Source organism: Schistocerca piceifrons, chromosome 2 (genome assembly GCF_021461385.2).
Source record: "Schistocerca piceifrons isolate TAMUIC-IGC-003096 chromosome 2, iqSchPice1.1, whole genome shotgun sequence".
Lineage (NCBI taxonomy): Eukaryota > Metazoa > Arthropoda > Insecta > Orthoptera > Acrididae > Schistocerca > Schistocerca piceifrons.
The window spans coordinates 625,850,793-625,869,536 of record NC_060139.1 but is presented as its reverse complement, the minus strand read 5'-3'; positions in this window follow the sequence as shown (position 1 = coordinate 625,869,536).

Genomic DNA, 18,744 nt, shown 5'->3' with positions numbered 1-18,744 from the left:
GTGGAGTTTTTCATTGGCCTGGAATTTATTTGAGGTGGTCGTTGTGTACGTCTCTCTGGATGACAATTCATTTCGATCGAGGAAATTTCCTAATCCATTTCCTGGAGTGTCCGTTGCGAACGACTTTTTTCAAATTCGCTGGATAGTAAGCCACCTTTGGTATTACTTTCTGCAGCTGTGAAAACGACATGTCTGAGTGAACAAGATGCAGTTATAACGCTTCGCTCAGGTATGTCGCAGTGCTGATACATTCAGAGGCTTTTACCGAAATCAGATTCCATCTTTAGCTTGACGTCTCGTCGCGTTTTACTTTGAAGTCCGCATTGACGATTGTGGTAGGCCTCATGCTCCGATAATGTACCAAAAATATTGGTAAAATTTAGTGGAAATACTACCAGGACCCGGTGATATTCCTTTCTGTGCCTCAGAAGCCGCTAGTTTGATTTCTTCGTCCGGGAAGGGTTCTTCAAGAAAGGCTCTGTTTTCCAGCTTGGGGTTGTTTTCTACTTTCTGCAGTATTTTGCTGCTTAGTTGTGCATCGGTATTTGCTTGTTAGTAAAGGTGCGTGTGCGCTCGTGTGGTGTATGTAAGTGTTGTCCGTATTTGTGGTAGACATTGCCGAACATCTTGGCGTTGTGCCGTCCACCGATCGTAAAATGTGATAGATTGACGGAATTTCATCTTTGGTCGTGTCTTTCGGTTTGGATGTACGTACACCTTCTAGGTGGTGTTGTCCAATATTCGTAATTTTTTTTCGTATTTTTTTATTTTCTGAGTAAGTGTCAGCGTTAAGGATATTTCCATCCTGATACAATTCTCGAAGCCACTGATAATAAATCCTATAATATGTTACTGACAGAAATATTTTTGTCTTATATAGTTGATAATATAAGTGGCAATTGTGGTTTTGCGTAGTAGAGCCGCCATTCCAGACTGCTGGAGTGTCTATCTTGGCCCCGAAGAATCTGCTGCCATTGCCGCTGAATCATTTCATCAAGTTACTGACTGATGAGAAGATTTACATTGAGCTTCCTGTATCCTCCCCCACGGTATAGCCTGGCGATCGAAATTAATGTAACTTTGGTGGGCATAGTGGTCGGAGATGTCAATAGGTGCGGTTTGCGATTTTGCTATTAAGCTCTGGTGTACCGAATATCAGCCCTCATGCAAAGTCAGTTAACTCGTGACGTCCAACCGCGTGTTTGGCGCTGTGCAGGTGAGCGCCACAATCAGGACTGCATACGACCGAGGCACACAGGGCCAACACCCGGCATCATGGTGTGGGGAGCGATCTCCTACACTGGCCGTACACCACTGGTGATCGTCGAGGGGACACTGAATAGTGCACGCTACATCCAAACCGTCATCGAACCCATCGTTCTACCATTCCTAGACCGGCAAGGAAACTTGCTGTTCCAACAGGACAATGCACGTCCGCATGTATCCCGTGCCACCCAACGTGCTCTAGAAGGTGTAAGTCAACTACCCTGGCCAGCAAGATCTCCGGATCTGTCCCCTATTGAGCATGTTTGGGACTGGATGAAGCGTCGTCTCACGCGGTCTGCACGTCCAGCACGAACGCTGGTCCAACTGAGGCGCCAGGTGGAAATGGCATGGCAAGCCGTTCCACAGGACTACATCCAGCATCTCTACGATCGTCTCCATGGGAGAATAGCAGCCTGCATTGCTGCGAAAGGTGGATATACACTGTACTAGTGCCGACATTGTGCATGCTCTGTTGCCTGTGTCTATGTGCCTGTGGTTCTGTCAGTGTGATCATGTGATGTATCTGACTCCAGGAATGTGTCAATAAAGTTTCCCCTTCCTGGGACAATGAATTCACGGTGTTCTTATTTCAATTTCCAGGGGTGTATTTGTGAAGCAGGCTCGGTAGGAGCCCAGCAGGTCAGTCTGAACGCGGCGAGCGTCTGAAGTGGTAAGATCTCCGGCTAAGCGCGTGTCTGCTAAGTCCGTAGGACAATGGATTTCTTAAGTTCAGCCTAACTGAAAATTTAATCACCTTATTTCAGGTTTAGCTCTAAAATATCTAATGTTATCTTAAATTGCAACGTAGTGTGTTTCGAGTGTGAAGTTTAGAATATCTTCCAGTAGTTGCTTTGTCACTACTTTGTGAGTAAAGTGGAACCACGTGCTGATCAGTAACTCTAACTAAGATCATCAATCTTAAATCCGAATGTGCGTGAGATTATAACGTCTCGTCTTGACAATAAGTTTCAATATAGCAACATTTCTTTATGTTCAACCCACGTGGGGTGTACTTTGTGAGACCAGTACCATGTGCTTATACAATTGTTTGACCCATCAGGTTAATAGTAGGACGTTGGTAACCAGTTCGAGGTTTTTCTTTTGTAAATTGCGTTTCGATCTAATTTATTTTAATTATCAAAATTATTGTGGAGTTACACTCTTTGTGTAAACCAAGTTGACCACGTGAAGCATGTGGTGTAAGCATCAAAGTAGCCCTCAGCTATTCTTTTCGGGAAGATTTCACAGAGAATTAGTATGAATTTAGTATACCGGTGTGTGGTAATTTCATGACGGACAGGATTGCGCTACGAATGTAACTTCTTTGGGTGAAAATTGAATCGGTTGGTTGTGGTTAATTTCCTCTTGCATATGTTTCAACGTTCTTCGTGTGTTATTTTATGAAAGCAGTGTTGTATGCAGTCTCCCAATCTTGGCTTCATGTTTGATGTGTTCCGTAAGATTACAATCTCACATTTTCACAATCCTAAATAAGGCACCAGTTTAGTTATGAATCAAGTTTAATATGCTGAAATTTCAATGATCAATGTTAAAATAAATTTCCAAATATAAACTGATTTATTTCTTTTTATTTAAATTCTCTTTTTTTATATATATCACCGGTTGTCGTATGACTATTAAAAGATTATAATTAATGTTAGTCTGGTTGGTAATTTGGTAAGCTAGACTGGATACCTGGTGAAACAGTTGCGCAGTAATGCAAGGTTAACTTCCCCAGACAGCTCACAGCTTTTAACCCACTTTTGTGGTCTTGAACATCAGCACCGCTTTTAGAACAAATTAAAGCAACAAAATTACAAGCTGTAGAATCGATCGACAATCAAAATACAGGGAGATTATAAATTATTTACCCAAAAGCAACCTTTAATTGTGAAGAGGGTAAATAAGTTACGAAAATGTTTTATACGGTACTAAATGCAGTGTACCTTCAATATCTATTCCCACCTAATACTGTTCGCCCTCGACGTTCCACTGGGTGGCGTGTGTGAATGAGTAACTCCGACAGTCATCGTGAAGGTCGTGTAACGGTGCACAGAGTGCACAGCGTTGTTCACACTTCCACGAATCCACGGTTCAGAGACAATTCAGGACTAAATTTCGCAAGCCACCATGTCAAAGACATACTGTTATTGATTGGCACAACGTTTCCCCGAAAGTGGTCTTTGACACGGGACGCCGGGTCAGGGTCGGCCGGTAGTCTCTGACACAGGAATTGAACTACTTAGGTAGTCTTACATTCGTAGTCCGGCTAAATCTACGGGACGTGCCAGCTTAGAATTCAATATGCCTAGTGTTACAGCGTTGAAGGTATTACGGCAACGCCTGTCATTCAAATCCTACAATAGGATCTGTTGCAATCTTTAAGAGAAAGTGACAAACAAGAACCAACTGAGTTTTGTGTAGAAATGTTTAACAAGATGCTGACGAAGATTATTTTCTTAACAAAACTGTGTTCATTGACGAAGCCACCTTCCATACCTGCCGTAAAGTGAATAGGCATTGTGTGCGGATATCGGGTGAGCAGAAACCACGTAACGTAATTCAGCATGTACAGGACAGATGGGAGATTTGTCGTGTAGGAATAAGCAGTCACAATGGACGTTTGTAAATAAAATTTCAAGATTTATTGCATGCAGTGCTGTACCAAACATTTCTGTAGGTTACTTACTCTTCCACAATGAAAGGTTACTTTTGTATAACTAATTTATGAAACCCAGTATCGCTACCCTGCCTGGGATCAAACTGATGCCCTTGACAGAGAGCATGTCTGTAGGCAATATTTTTATTAATGTAAGTGGTTACTCTTACCGGTGAACAGCCAGATTACTTTCATCTGGTAACTGAAGGTCATCCGCTCACCTCAATGAACCACAGAGGTACAGTCAGTCGAGGTAATGAGCCATGGTATAACATTTTACCTCAAACGGGAAACGACCACAGGTTACTATCACAACACTCTTTTTCTTAGCGTTTATCCCGCTGCACAGAGTTCACTGTTTTCGTGATTTAAAAATTTATTTCAACTTTGAGGCCGGCTACACTCCCTGATGGCATAATCTTCAAGGTAACCTAAGGGAGGGAAATCGAGTGGGCCTTCTGTCTCAAATGGTGTAAACTTTATTCAGCGTGTGTCGTGTTTTCTAAGACGTACATTTGGAGACAGCCCCACGTTCGCCTAAAGGAACGGGGAAAGCCGTCTTAAAGTCATACTCGGACTAGCCAGTGTACCGGACCAGCCCCTTTAATCTGCTTCGAGGATTTTATCTGCGTCTAGCAAGCTCGTGCACTGCAGCAGGTAGGGTACTACGACAACACTATTTTATGGCAAATCTCTCTCACTTAATCTGTACTTTGTTCTGCAAACTTGCGATCCGCTCTGCTTTCCGACACATGTAAAAAAATTACCGGGAAAAGGAATAAATACACAAATGAATGTGTGAGTAACAGATAGAAATGACTATAAAACGCCATCAAAGGCTGACAGAGAAGTGTCGGAGCAACCGTAGTGTGCGTTGCTGCTGTCCTGAGCAGAAGCAGAGCCGCTATACACTGCGCAGTATACGGCCCGGCGGCTGCGATGGCGCCGCGGCTGGCGCGCAATTACGCAGAAACGCACTAATCGCACCTGATTGCTCCGCCCTGAACAAACAAACAAAGGCGCGCTATCCGCTTAGCCGCAGTTAACTGTACAAGGTTTATGGACAACTTTTAAAATATTTGGCTGGCGCTCGCTAAACAATTGCGCGAGCCGGCGCGACGCGAAAAAGGGAGGCAAGCGCCGCGAGCAGAGCGGCTCTGTGGGAAGCAAGCGACGCGCTCTCCACCTCACGTGCTGTAAACCTGCTCAGCATTACCAGAGCTTCCGCAGTTAGTAGGGCAGGCAAAGTAGCAGGTAAACATCGCTCTTTCTGATGAAACTGACGTTCTCATATTTGTACAACTCTTCTGCCAAATCATTTGTTCCGGCCGAAATTGGACTAAACGCGTTCCACAGAGAGAGACGGGGTGGTTGGAGATGAGGGTATAAAAAAGGCACATGGAGGAACAAATGAAATAGTCTGTAGGTACTTCAATTAAAAAGGTGGTATTTTCATAAACGGGAGACTGATAGTTAATTTATTCAGTTCCTCTTTTATCAGACCGAAACTGACGCGATGAAACAACTACACTATTGGCCATTAAAATCGCTTCACCAAGAAGAAATGCAGATGATAAACGGGTATTCATTGGACAAATATATTCTACTAGAACTGACATGTGATTACATTTTAACGCAATTTGGGTGCATAGATCCTGAGAAATCAGCACCAAGAACAATCACCTCTGGCCGTAATAACGGCATTGATACGCCTGGGCATTGAGTCAAACAGATCTTGGACGGCGTGTACAGCTACAGCTGCCCATGCAGCTTCAACACGATACCACAGTTCATAAAGAGTAGTGACTGGCCTATTGTGACGAGCCTGTTGCTCGGCCACCATTGACCAGACGTTTTCAATTGGTGAGAGACCTGGAAAATGTGCTGGCCAGGTCAGCAGTCGAACATTTTCTGTATCCAGAAAGGCCCGTACAGAAGCTGCAACATACGTTCGTGCATTATCCTGCTGAAATGTAGGGTTTCACAGGGATCAAATGAAGTGTAGAGCCACGGGTCGTAAGACATCTAAAATGTAACGTCCACTGTTCAAAGTGCCGTCAATGCGAACAAGAGGTGACCGAGACGTGTAACGAATGGCACCCCGTACCATCACGCTGGGTGATATGCCAGTATGGCGATGACGAATACACGCTTCCAATGTGCATTCACCCCTATGTCGCCAAACACGGATCGACCATCATGATGCTGTAAACAGAACCTGGATTACCATTCGTACACCCAGGTTCGTCGCTGAGTACACCATCGCAGGCGCTCCTGTCTGTGATGCAGCGTCAAGGGTAACCGCAGCCATGGTCTCCGAGCTGATAGTCCATGCTGCTGCAAACGTCGTCGAACTGTTCGTGCAGATGGTTGTTGTCTTGCAAACGCCCCCATCTGTTGACTCAGGGATCGAGACGTTGCTGCACGACCCGTTACGGCCATGCGGATAAGATGGCTGTCATCTTGACTGCTAGTGATACGAGGCCGTTGGGATCCAGCACGGCGTTCCGTATTACACTCCTGAACCCTCCGATTCCATATTCTGCAGACAGTCATTGGATCTCGACCAACGCGAGCAGCAATGTCGCGATACGATAAACCGCAATCGCGATAGGCTACAATCCAACCTTTATCAAAGTCGGAAACGTGACGGTACGCATTTCTTCTCCTTACACGAGGCATCACAACAACGTTTCACCAGGCAACGCCGGTCATCTGCTGTTTGTGTATGAGAAATCGGTTGGAAACTTTCCCCATGTCAGCACGTTGTAGGTTTCGCACAGGTGCCAACCTTGTGTGAATGCTCTGAAAAGTTAATCATTTGCATATCACAGCATCTTCTTCCTGTCGGTTAAATTTCGCGTCTGTGGCACGTCATCTTCGTGGTGTAGCAATTTTAATGGCCAGTATTGTAGTTTCGATGCAATTTACTAAAATCTGGTGCAGCCGCAAGTAATACGTTTTAGCAAATGCATACATGTTACCTTGTGTTTCACTTGCATATAAACGTCAAGTGGTGTCATATGGAGTGTGAAACGCAGCTTATGACTGAGTTGAGGGTTTCTTGGTAAGGAGGACGCAGCATATTTTCTTCGATGGAGAGCCAACGACAAACGCAGGCCTGAGTTCAGGAGTGCACCAAGAACGAGTTCTGAGGCTCTATCTGTCCATATTGTACATTAATGGGCTGAAAGTAACGTCAGACTTTTCGAAGATGACGCAGTTATTTATAAAGAAGGGCTATCCGAAAAAAAGCTGGGTAAATGTCCCGTCAGATATTGGTAATATTTCAAAGTGGTACAACGACAGCCAACTCGTTTTTAACGTTCGGAAATGTAAAACTGTGCATTTCAAAATTCTCAAAGACGCATTACGCTATCAGTACAACATCAGTGAGGTCCAACTGAAATGAGTCAACTCATGCAAATACTTGGAGTAATAATTTATGGGGATGTTAAATGGCTCGATTACGTAGGCTCAGTCATAGATAACGAAGGCTGCTGACTTGGACTCGTTGGCAGGATACTGCGGAAATTCGATGAGCCTACAAAGGAGACTGCTTACTACACACTGGTGCGGAACGTGCTGGAAGATGTTTATGCTTCCTTCACGAGGGGTAACACGATCTTCACTCAAACACAAACATCTTTCAAAAGCGATTTCTGAATAACAGACGCGCTGCATTACGTTTCCTTATGTATAGAATGTGAACTGTCTGATGAAAAGTATCCGAAGTCTATTAGCGAAGATACATGTAGGGTGTGTCAACCCTTCTACTTTATGATGGCTTGAACACCGCTGCGGACATTTTGAATGAGACGTCTAAATGTTTGTGCGGCGAAAGACAGTCGATTCTTTCTCAACACTCCAAACCAAAGAAGGTAGCGATGTTGGACACTGGGGTGTGGAACGGAATCGACGTTCTAAGTCATCCCAAAAGTGTTCCATTGCGTTCAGGACTGGTCTCCTCCCAGGTCATGTCAGGTCATTTCAGGGATGTTATATTCTACAAGCCGTAGCTTCTAAGATGCTGCAATATGACAGGGGAGCACCGTAAAGCTGATACAACAATAGTCTGTAAAAGGTTCCTCTGCTGTACGGAGTACACAGTATTGTAAAACGTGTTCATATCCTTCCACACTTAGCGTTTTTTTAAGCACAATAACCGACGTCACCGTAACCATGTGAAACACCACCTCATCTCTGCTTCACCGCTGGCACTACAAGTGATGGGAGTTAACGGTGTGGTCGGCTGGAGTGGCCGAGCAGTTCTAGGCGCTACAGTCTGGAACCACGCGACCGGTACGGTCGCAGGTTCGAATCCTGCCTCGGGCATGGATGTGTGTGATGTCCTTAGGTTAGTTAGGTATAAGTAGTTCTCGGTTCTAGGGGACTGATGAAGTGAGAAGTTAAGTCCCATAGTGCTCAGAGTCATTTGAACCATTTTTGAAGTTAACGGTGTCCAGGCAGCAGCCAATCCCAAACTCTTCCATCGGGCTGCCGCAGGGTACAGGGTGGATCATCACTACAAATTGACGTTTCCAGTCATTCATTGCCCAGTGGCATCGCTCTTTATACCACCTCAATCGTGGCTTGTTAGGAAGTGCTCGTTCACTGTACACTGGTCTTCCAACTCTCTCGGCACAGTCAATGCTAGCTGCGCTGATGATACTGTAGCATTTTGGAGCTCACAAATCATACGTTCCGCTCATTTCCTGCGATTTTTATAACCACCCTTCGCAATATCCAAAGTTTTCTATCTGTCAGTAAATGAGACCTGCCTGGCCTTCATTTAGCCGTGACTGTTCCTTCGCCTTTCCATTTCACAGTGACATTACCACAGTCGATATGGGCAGCCTTAGAAAGGTTGAAATATCTCTCAGGGATTTGTTGCTCAGGCTACAAGCAAAGAGTAGTCAACGTTCGAAGTGACTGAAATCTACACACCGACCCACTCTGCAGTTACAGCTTCTTTACTGACAGCACAGTACTCCCCGCCTCCTCTTGTATTGGCGATTCCGAATCTCGTAAGATCTAGTGGTCATTTCCGCACTACACTTTTGATCAGCTTGTGTTGACCCCATTACTCCTACCCAATTTTACGGATGCGCTGAAGAGCTAATTATTTGCATGTCTAAGACTGTACGAGGGACGTTCAATAACTAACGCAACACATTTTTTCTAAAAACAGGTTGGTTGTATTCAAGATTCCAATACACAATATTACTCCCCACTCTTTTGGCTACAAAACCTTATTTCTCAGCTTAATCCAAAGCGACGTCCTTACGTGACCTAACTCCGAGAGCCTGTATGCCCTCATAGTACCAGTCTACTGGTCGACATCGGAGCCAAAGTCTTCCTGCATTAATAACATCCCCATCATCAACGTACTGCTCCCCGCGGTGTGCATCCTAAACTGAGCCAAACAAATGGAAGTGAGAAGGTGTCTATGGTCTTCTGCAAAGGGCGAGGAACCAAGTGCGCTCACACACGTTTAGGTATCCCAACTGATGGACGAGTGTGTCAGTACTACCACCCGAAACGTTCAGTTGAGCAGCGAGGTGTTGGATTGTGACCAGTCGATCACTTCGAATGAGAGTGTCCGCACGTTCCAGCATTGCAGGAGTCACTGCTGTTATGCGGCCGGCCAGCACGTGGGAGATCGGACAAGTTTGCTCGACCTTGCTGCTCCGGTGACAGGCGTCTCTCTTGATGACTCATCACGCTTCTGTTCACTGCCAGGTCTCCGTAGACATTCTGCAAGCGCCTATGAATATCATTGATGCTCTCGTTTCCCTTCCAAAAAACTCAGTGACAGCTCTCTGCTTGGAAACTCCGTTACAGACGCCATTTTGAAGGTTACGCATGACACGGCCACTTATCGGAACTTCATGAAACTATTGGGGTTGAGGTGGGAGTATTCTACCATGTCCCACAACAAATTCCGCATCTTTTGACCGAAACTGGCCGATAAAAAAATGTGTCGCATTACTTATTGAACGGTCCTCGTAGTATCCTTCATGTTGACTGGACGTTGTTTTTTGCTTTCCACTTTTATGGTGTTGCAGTTATAATGGCCAGCAACGCAGAAGAGCGCCAACGCTGCGGGAAGCGCGACCTGCGAGCGCCTCTGGCCGCGCTCCGCCCTTTTCCCGGGCCAGGTGGGGACGGCGACCCCCGTATTTCAGGGCCGCGGGCCGGCGTCCAGATAACCCGATAAGCCGTCGCCCCGCCCAGCGCCGCCGTGCTGTCGCGTGATAGCGCCGCTGCCGCCGGCCGTGACGTCACGGAACTCAGCCGCACCCGCTGGCGACCTTGCCTACTGCGGCCTCTGGTGCTCGTCACCTCCAACTCAGGAGGCTTGCCGGCTAATTGGATGTCCCGTCCCACTGTGCGCAGCGTGTTGTAATCAGCCACAGACGTTACGAATATTCTACATGTATAGCCCACAAGCCACCATTCAGAGTGAGTGTGTAGTGGGAGTACATCTGATACATTACTTCCCTCTTCCTTTTTCCAGTCAGGATTGCTACTTCGGAAAAATGATTTACGGTAAACCTCCGTTTCTGATTTTCACGCCGTCATTTCGAGAGATGTACGAGGCAAGAAGTACTTTGTTATCCGACTCTTCTCGGAATGTAAGCTGTAAGAGTTTCTACAGTTTCTACACTCCACAATGCACAACGCCTTTGTTGTAGCGTATTACACTGCTGTCTCCTTAGATTATCCGTAAACTTATCGCTGGCGAAACGATCCAGTGAGGAAACGCGCTGCTTTTGGTTGGATCTTCTTCAGCTCTTCCATTAAACTAATCTTTTAAGGCTCTCGTAATGCATGGGGGACAATGGGAGTTCAGCTGGACATGAAGTAGCTGAATAATGATAACTGAAACCAACATAACAATAATAATAGACTGAAGAGCCAAAGAAACTGGTACACCTGCCACATAGCGTGTAGGGCCCTCGCAAGCACACAAGAGTATCTCGACGCGATGTGGCATGGAACCGACTAATGTCTGACGTAGTGCTGAAGGGAACTAAGACCATGAATCCTGCAGGGCTGTCTATAATTCCGTAAACGTACGACGAAGTGGAGATCTCTTCTGAACAGCGCGTTGCAAGGCATCCCAGATATGCCCAATAATGTTCATATCTGGGGAGTTTGGCCGGCCGGAGTGGCCGAGCGGTTCTAGGCGCTAAGGTCGCAGGCTCGAATCCTGCCTCGGGCATGGACGTGTGTGATGTCCTTAGGTTAGTTAGGTTTAAGTAGTTCTAAGTTCTAGGGGACTGATGAAAAAAATGATTGAAATGGCTCTGAGCACTATGGGACTTAACATCTGAGGTCATCAGTCCCCTAGAACTTAGAACTACTTAAACCTAACTAACCTAAGGACATTACACACATCCTGCGACCGCAGCAGTCGTGCGGTTCCGGACTGAAGCGCCTAGAACCGCTCGGTCACAACGACCGGCTGGGGACTGATGACCACAGATGTTAAGTCCCATAGTGCTCAAACCCATTTGAAATATCTGGGGAGTTTGGTGGCCAGCGGAAGTGTTTAAACTCAGAAGAGTGTTTCTAGGGCCACTGTGTAGCAATTCTTGACGTGTGAGGTGTCGCATTGTCCTGCTGGAATTGCTCTAATCCGTCGGAATGCACAATGGACATAAAGGTCCGACACGATGTTAATAGGTATCCCCTGAGTTTTGTCACCTCAGTGTATTTACTCTACATAGGCTGCAACTCGCATGCTGTCCATGAAGATGAAGTTATAAAAATTAGAAATTATACCGACGTGTGCTGCTAATTGTAGGTTTCACTCATATTCGTGCAAGCAGTAGTTCTTTATACAGTCCTCCATGGTTAATTAGCAATCTCGTCAAATGGTGTACGTCCTTGGCAACACGTTTTCCTTGCTTATCTCAGTGGCTTACACAGCATAAATAAATGCTGCAGTTGCTCGCGTTCTGGTACTAAGATCTGCGAGTTGCCTCGATTCCAGCGAGGACGCGGGCGGGCGCTGTGGTCAGAGATAAAAGTGGGAATATTTTCAGTCGCAGAGAGACGTCAGTGCGAGCAGCAGCGAGTATTTCAGGGCTGCGCGTGACGCAGTGTGTGCCGCTCTGGTGTTGGCAGAGGAGCAGGCGCGTGGGCGGGGCTGTGGCCGCCGCTGGCTGCGACTGCGTCTGGCGGCCGAGACCTCAAAACATCGCGCTCCGGGCTGGCAGAGTACTGGCTGGCTCTGGCCATCGGGGACACAGCTCCGTGCCCTGCTGAATGCGTGTTGGAAAAAAAAATGGAAACACCGCGACAAATGCAAGTTTGGACATAAATGCCGATGCCAGCCGAGCCTGCAGGTGGCGCTGTGGTATTTGATCACGAATGTCACCTGTGTGCAGGCAGTGTCCTTAATGCGTTGCAATAGTCAGCTGTGTCCAGAGCAGTGTTCTGTGTAGTTTTGAGAGCGTTACGTCGGAGCTAAGTGAGTTTGAGAGTGGGCAAATTGTTGGTGCTCTTGTGGTGGGTGATTCCTAGACAAGACAGCGGAAATCATATTTGTTTCAAGACTCGCCTTATCGACGACCTGTGACACACCGCGCGTGGAGGTCTACATCGAATTTTGTTTCGTTCCGACGGCACTTCCGCCTTTGCTCTTCGACATTCCCGGTCGAAAAAATTCCAGTTTGTAGGGGAAATATCAATAAACATTTTGACCAAATTTGACATTAATATTTATAACACATCCCGAGAAAAAAACCCTCAAAGAACAAGCTTTTTTTCGGACAAAGGATAGTTAACCTCCCCTTAATGGAGAATAGAAGAGTAAGGCACGTAAGGAAGCTATCTGCAAAATGTGCATTTTAAAGTCGTGGGGCTCTGAACTGTAGCTACTAACATGGTGCTGTAACGTAACTTTGTCGGTGCATGAGAAACAGCATACTGTAACCGAGTTTCAAATTTGAAGAGATCGTCCACACGTCGAGCACCTTCTCCTTCTGCATGGCAACTCCGGCCCATTTTCTTTTTTTTTTTTTACATTTCTGAAGTGATTAGGTTAATGGTCTCAGTCATGTGACTTCACAAATGCAAAAAAATGTAGACCAGAGTCGCCACAGCTATACTACTCCTGACCTCTTTTCATCTTTTATGTCTGAACCGGAGATGAAACAGTGCGTCAATTGCATATAGAGGTGCGACAAATGGTGGAAGCTGAGGTGTAATGTGCCATTCACAGAATGAGATGTTCCACGTCCCTGATATCCATTAGTCGACGAAAGACATTCGCTGGTTGAGGCAGTTAGCAAGTAGGACGCACCACACTTTCAGGAGGTTTTTGATGGCTTGTGCAGACCGGAATTATAGCGATCCTATGCTGTCGGCGATGCGGGCCGTCGACTGGCGCTTCTAACTGCTGCGTTGAGTCGTTTACTCCGTCGGCCCGCGAGGGAAAGGTTGAAATGGCTCTAAGCGCTATGGGACTTAACATCTGAGGTCATCAGTCCCCTAGACTTAGAACTACTTAAACATAATTAACCTAAGGGCATCACACACACTCATGCCCGAGGCAGGATTCGAACCTGCGACCGTAGCAGCAGCGCCGTTCCGGACTGAAGCGCCTAGAACCGCTCGGTCACAGCGGCTGGCGCGAGGGAAAGGCATGAAGCTCACGTGACCTCCAGTGACACCAAAGAAATCATCACGGCGCTGATGTTCTGTTTTTCATTGTACTACTGCTCCGAGTTCCGTGTGAGACGCTCGAATGTAACGCATGTGTAGTCAATTTATTAAGAAAAGTATGAGTTGTACATTATAGGAAATACATTGAGTTCAACGTCTCTGAGTGTGTTATTCCACTGGAACAAGAAAAGTCTCTTTCACCATATTGGACACAACGGATCGAAATCCGCGGGGAAGAAGCCGCGTCACGGTTCAAGGGCACCGAATAGCAAGATCCTTGCAGCAATGGTATTGTACGGCGACCGCCATGAAAAAAAAGTAAGAGAAGCACGAAAGGTAGCAAGAAACTGAAGTTACGGATCGACTAATGGACTCTTTCACCGGCCTACTCCTGACACTCCTATCAGGGAAATAAAGACCAAGGAAACATTCCAAAGCGAACATTGAAATTCTGGAACAGGGCTCCGAGACTGCATTCCACATGAACTTCGATCCGACGTAGGATGCTGGCCGGCGTGCTTCTTTTTTCTGCTCCTCCAACAGCGACAGCTTGTTCAGTGGAAGGAAGCCAATAGAACGTCCGGCTCACATGCGAGCTGGCCCGCGCCGATACGGATGCTGGCGCGTATAATCACGCCTTCACCTCCCCACCCCTACCGACTCCCACCGGGCGCTTCTGTAAGAGCGACGTCGAATGAGTCGGGCGTCCGGGCTGCGCTTTCAGTAGCTATTAAGTGAAAGCGAGCCAGCTGACCCGGGCAGCGGAGCCGTAGAAAGAGCGGCGCGGCGCGGAGCAGGCAGCGGCGGCGGCGTGCAGTTTAATATCCAGCGGCGAGGAGAGCCGGAGCGAGAGGAGGGGCGGCCGCAGATATGACTCACAGCGCGGCAGAGTCAATTTGCGAACACAAAACTGCCTCGGGCCCGCCGGCAGAACCGAGCCGGAGAGGAAGGCCGCGGGGAGGGGGAGGGGGGGGGCCGGGGAAGGGAGAACAAAAAAAAGGTCGTACAACATTTATTGTAGCCGTGTAAACCCATCAATCGGACGTTTACGACTGCGAGCCCCTCCCTAAAGGCCGGTTCCCACTAGAGCGCGGCAGCGCGTCGTGCGGCAGCGGCAGCGGCAAGCGTTTTCCGCTTTGACGCGGCGGCTCGCGGAATTGGCGTTCCCATCTGGAAGCGGCAGACGCTAGCGGTAGCCAATGACGTACAGCCACTGAGGTACGGGGCAGGACCCACTGAAACGCGCGGTGCGTTTGATTAGCTATATCTTACACCTACATGAAGGAAAGACGAAGTTGGGTGAAGACATACCAATTTTTCATTTTCTGTACAATGTACTCTTTCACATATTTCATTATTCATGTTTTCTCATTTCACCATAAACAGATTTCATGACTACCGTTCACGATTGTTCACTATCTCCTAACACATTGAAACAATGTACGACAAAAGAGATTATTCAGATAGTTAAGCGAGACAAAAATTTAAAATGTGATACGGTAGCAGGTACACGAAAACAGTAAGAACACAAAGACTAGGTGGAAGGGATGAAAGTGGAAGCCACCTGATAGAATTTCCCACAGAGCATAATGTAATCATCGCCAGCACCTTGCTTAAGAATCACGAAAGAATAATATATATTTGGAACAGTTTTCGAAACCAGATTTTAAATTGTAAGGCATTTCCTGGTGCAGACGCAAACCTGACTGAAGACTGTCAATAGCAAGAAAAGCGTTCTGAAAAAGAAAATTTGTTCACACCGAATATAAATGCTAATGGTTGGATACTATTTTACAAAGGTATTTGTGTGGAGTGCAGCCTCGTATGTAAGTGAAACGTGGACGATGAACACTTCTGTCAAGAAGACAATGGACGCTTTCAAAACGTGGTGATTCATAAGAATGCTGAACTTTAGATACGAGGATCGTGTGACTAAAGAAGAGGTACGGAATTAAATAGAGGAGGAAGAGGAAATTACGGTACAACTTTGACGACAATAGGAGTTAGTTGACAGGGCGTATTGTGGGGTGGCAAAGAGTGAGGACAAAGGGGTTGGGTGATAGTATTCTGATAATAATCATCTGTTGAAATACTATTCTACTATTTTATCTATTAATGTAAGCAGTGAATTTACTCTTCCATGCACTCTTTAAAACATTTAAACCAAAACTGAAATCAGCTGAACACCAAATCTTTCAACCACTGTCTGACAACTACTGGATTCACTTTCAACTTTCTATAACTGTCAGTGGCTAGCCACACACACATACAGATATAAGGAGAACAAAAATAAACAAACATTAGTTTTCAGCAAATAATTCTGCAGGTTGGCAACATGTACATAAACAAACCAGACAGGAAGGGACATGAGCTGAACACACTGTAGTTACGACTTTAAATCAGAGTTTTCGGTAAAACGTCTACTGCTAGTGACAGAAGAAAAAAGAGCGAACATGAAAATGTGCTTATGTTCCATAATCTAAGTTTTAGTTCAACCTCCAGCATGTGAGCAGGTGAGGGGAAACGTTTATGTCCGCCAAAAACTCAATTCACTGTAAGTAATCAGTCATTCACGTAAAAAAAGATGTGAACTGTTTTATAATCTCCAAGTATCACAGATCAAAACAAAACTGAGTCACTCTAGATTCCACCGAAGATGCCTTAAAGTAAAAGGCGAAACGCGTCTTGAATCAGTAAAGTACACTGGATAAAGAAAAAAGAAAGGAAATAATCAATAGCTCTACATATTTAGTAAATTACATCTTATGACATACCAGCAAATTAGTTTCGGTTTAACTTCTCATTCGACATGCTATTAATGCCATTTAAAAAAATTCATCTATCCCTTCTGAAAAACTGTAGTTACTTTCATATCTTGGTAGATAAACAGATTTAGGATATTTATCATGCGACGAAATACACGACTTTTCACAAGTTATCGTTTGCAAAAAAAAAAAAAAAAAAAAAACACATTTCGATTTCTTGAACCGTTTACGAAATTTGCGGTTGATACAACCACATGGTTTACGACGAGCAGGACGAAGTACCGGTCGCGTCGCCGAGCAACCCCCGCGCGGTCACGGCATAGCCCGTCCGCCGACATATCAGACAATATCTCGAGAACGGTGATAGCTATCGATCTGCTCTCAGCTTTAAAAGCAATTTCGATATGTTGACTAAATTTCATACGCAATAATGTATTACCTAAAATGAACTGTACGCAAAGTCCACGCAATGCGTTTTTACCTCTGCACACTCATTAAAATTTCGTGTAAAGGTTTACGTAAATGCGATACAGCAAGTAACCACGACGAATAACGAAAAGAAATTCGGTCCTTTATCGAGAGAAGATATCAGGCTGTAACATGCCCAAGAATCAAATTTTTCTACCGAATAGTTTCCTTGGAATCGGATGATAAGTATTTCATAGCTGCCGCCGCGTCCGCGCCAGCGGTTCGGCGAAACTTCGTGTGGCCCGGGAGTCCGTACCTGACGTCACGCTCAGCGCGTTCTGTGATTGGCGGCGCGCACCTGGAGCGCGGCACGCGGCAGCGGAAGCGGTTCGACATGGTCAAACCGCGACGCAGAGCCCGCCGCGCCTTGCCGCTGACGCCATTTCCATGGCAACCACGCCGCTGACGCGCCGTTTTGACGCGCGGCAGCCCTAGTGGGAACCGGCCTTAACGCTGGCCCCTTCCGGCGCTGCGCGAAATAAACCGGTGCCGGTTTATGATGTTTGCCATTATTAAGAGTGAGAGAGAGACTGGGCGCGCCGCGCTCGTGCCAAACCGGTGTCCCCGGAAAGAGACGGACGCGGGGCTCCTTGGGAGTGAAATGTGTGTAAGTGGACCACCCTCGCGAAGAGCAGGCGCCGCGGGGGCGAGGATTAATAGGCCGAAGGGGGGAGGTGGCCGATGTGAGCGCGATAAAAACTGGCGGCGGCGGAGCGGAGAGGAGAGGCGGCTGCCCAGGAATTGGCTTGTTACGTCGTCTAATCGCCGATATTTCCCACGACGGCCGTAATGAATAACCGAGCGTGGCGCGCCGCGGTGCGGTGCGGCCGAGTGCGTCGGTCCGGCTGCGGAGGCCGCTTTACGACCTCCGATAGCGGGCGCGCCACTTTGTGGTCCGCGTAATAAGGTAAGGGTCCGGCGTGTCCGTGGGGGGACCACCGCACTGCCCCGTGGCGAATTATCAGTTTGCTAGCAACTGCCAGTGTAAAACGCCTCGTATATCCCCTCCAAACGACTGCTGTCGTCTGAGCAAAAATTGATGCTCTCGTATATGGACAGCGACGGCGCCGCTCGCCCACTAACTGCTTGTGTGTAACATGTCACCGCTTACGAGACGCAGTACGGCATGCGTGCACCGTCATTCACATCTGTATCAACATCTACATAGGTACTCCGCAAACCACCATACGGTGCGTGGCGGAGGGCACCCTGTACAACTACTACTTGCCATTTCCTTTCCTGTTCCACTCGCATATGTTGTTGTTGTTGTGGTCTTCAGTCCTGAGACTGGTCTGATGCAGCTTTCCATGCTACTATATCCTGTGCAAGCTTCTCCATCTCCCAGTACCTAATGCAACCTACATCCTTCTGAATCTGTTTAGTGTCTCCCTCTACGATTTTTACCATCCAAACTGCCCTCCAATACTAAATTGGTGATCCCTTGATGCCTAACAATATGCCCCACCAAACGATACCTTCTCCTAGTCAAGTTGTGCCACAAATTTCTCTTCTATCCAATTCTATTCGATACCTCCCCATTAGTTATGTGATCTACCCATCAAATCTTCAGCATTCTTCTGTAGCCCCACATTTCGAAAGCTTCTATTCTCTTCTTGTCCGGACTATTTATCGTCCATGTTTCACTTCCATACATGGCTACACTCCATACAAATACTTTCAGAAACGACTTCCTGACACTTAAATCTATACTCGATCTTAACAAATTCCTCTTCTTCAGAAACGCTTTCCTTGCCATTGCCAGTCTACATTATATCCTCTCTACTTCGACCATCATCAGTCATTTTGCTCCCCAAATAGCAAAACTCATTTACTACTTTAAGTGTCTCATTTTCTAATCTAATTCCTGCAGCATCACCCGATTTAATTCGACTACATTCCATAATCCTC